The following is a 2,416-nucleotide window of genomic DNA, read 5'->3' on the forward strand; positions in this document are numbered from 1 at the left end:
CACACTCATTAGAATTGCTATTGTCAAAAAGGCAAGGAATAACAAGTATTGGAAAGAATGTATAGAAAAGGGAATTCTTATGCACTGCTGGTTAGAATGTAAATTGATGCAGCCACTATGGAAAACTTTATGATTCTTCAAAAAATTAAGAACAGAAATACCATACTATCCAGCTATTTCACTTCTGGTTATTCATCTAAGAATGCAAAAATACTAATATGGAAAGACATATGCACCCCTATGTTTATTGTAGCATTATTTACCATAGCTAGAGAGAGAGAGAGAGAGAGGGAGAGAGAGAGGGAAAATATACAGAATGGAATACTACTCAGCTATAAAAAGATGAAATCTTACCATTAGCGATAACATAGATGAACCTTAAGGGTTTTATGCTAAGTTAAATAAGTCAGATGGAGAAGACAAATACTGTTATGATTTCATGCATATGTGGAATAAAAAGAAAAATGAACAGAAAACAAAGCAAACAGATAGATACAGAAAACAGAGTAATGTGGACAGGGAGCATGTATACAGGCCCCTTGCATCAGACTCCAATACAGCTCAGCACAGCACTGGTTTGATCACTAAGTTGTTAATAAAATGGGTCAGGGAAATAAGGCAGGGCTGCTTCCTGAAAGAAGCAGGGGACAAGGAGGGCTGAGAAATCAGGCTCTGCCTATGGAGAGAGAGCTAAGCAGATGCCCCACCCTTCCAAAATAAAGTCAGGCTCAAGAAGAAACACTTGAGGCAAATCTGGCATCATGTGGTACTTAATTGAATGCATATATTCCCTTCAATTCACAACCTCCCACCCCCACTGCCACCCCGGTTAGATTCTATCCCATAGATTTTAAGGAATAAAGTGACTTAACTGACTGCTTCCTGGAGCCTGCGTGGGAGAAAGGATGTCCAGGGAACCTCACCTGTGTGAAGATGACACTGAGGGAGGTGAGGGAAGCTGCACCTTGAACCCCCCAATTCACCATTTCTTACTTTTAATTTTTAACTATAACTTTCAAATCCATTTCTATATACATTTTTAAATTGTCTTTAAACGCATTAAAGGAATATATCATCCAAGCTTTTTTTAATTTTTTTTTTTTTGGCAGGAGGAGGTAATTAGATTTTATTTATTTATTTATTTATTTTTAGAGGAGGTACCAGGGATTGAACCCAGGACCTTGTGCTTGCTAAGCATACACTCTACCGCTTGAGCTATACCCTCCCCTACTCATCCAAGCTTTTAAAACCAATTATTTTTTGTTTTTTTCTGAAACTCAAATTTGAAAGTACCTTAGAATGGATATAAACAAAAACACAATATAACAAAACTTGTGAGATACAGAGAATGTACTGCTAAGAGGGAAATTTATAGCTGTAAATGCATACATTAAAAAAGAAGAAACATTTCAAATAAATAACTTGACTTTACACCTTATAAAACTAAAAAAGAAGAGCAAATTAAATTCAAAGTTGGCAGAAAGGAAGAAATAATGATAAGAACAGAGATAAATGAAATAAAGATTATTAAAAATGAGAGAAAATCAACCAAAGTAAAGTTGTTTTTTTGTAAAAATCACATTCAACAAACCTTTAAGCTAAACTGATTAAAAACTTGACAGAGTGCTCACTTCAGCAGCACATATACTAAAATTGAAATGATATAGGATTAGCATGGCCCCTGTGAGAGGATAACATGCAAATTTGTGAATCATTCCATATTTTTGCTATGAAAGTAGAGTTTTAATGTTCTCACCATAACAACAGCAGCAACAAAATGGTAACTGTGTGAGGCAAAGGATGTGTTAACTTACTGTGGTAAACATTTCACAATATATACATGTATCACATCATCACATTGTATGTTTTAAACTTACACCGTGTTATATGTCAATTATATCTCAATAAAGCTGGAAAAAATGCCCCCCAACACCCTAAAAGTCATATAAATGTATAATTTAATGTACATTATCCACTTTATGTACAGGTTGCTTTTGATACTAAAGGAATGTATTTTTGCCTCAAAAATAAAAAAAAGAGGAAAGTCTCGAATTACTACAATCATAAGTGAAATTGTGATGTTACTACTGAACTTACAGAAACAAAAAAGAGCATGAGAGAAAATCATGAACAACTACATGCCAACAAATTAGATAGATGACATAGACAAATTTCTAGAAATATACAAATTTCCAAAAATGACTCAGGAAGAAATAAAAAATTTGAGCAGACTTTTTACAAGTAAAGACACTGATTCACTAATCAAAAATTTCCCAACAACAATAAAAAAACCAGGAACACATAGCTTCACTGCACTAAACACTTAAAGAAGAATTAACAACAATCCTTCTCAAACTCTTCCAAAAAAAATAGAAGAAAAGATTTCCTAACTCATTCTGTGTGGTCACCATCACTC

The 2,416-nt window shown here is 34.0% G+C and overlaps 1 non-coding gene across 1 annotated transcript; it reads left to right on the forward strand.

Moving 5' to 3' along the window:
- Positions 1-1,623: 1,623 nt before the first annotated feature.
- LOC116279223 (U6 spliceosomal RNA) lies at positions 1,624-1,726 on the forward strand. The gene has a single exon (XR_004188601.1). It is a non-coding gene; the product is annotated as a U6 spliceosomal RNA (small nuclear RNA).
- The last annotated feature ends 690 nt before the right edge of the window (positions 1,727-2,416 follow it).

The sequence above is a fragment of the Vicugna pacos genome, chromosome X, assembly GCF_048564905.1.
Source record: "Vicugna pacos chromosome X, VicPac4, whole genome shotgun sequence".
In the NCBI taxonomy this organism is placed as follows: Eukaryota; Metazoa; Chordata; class Mammalia; order Artiodactyla; family Camelidae; genus Vicugna; species Vicugna pacos.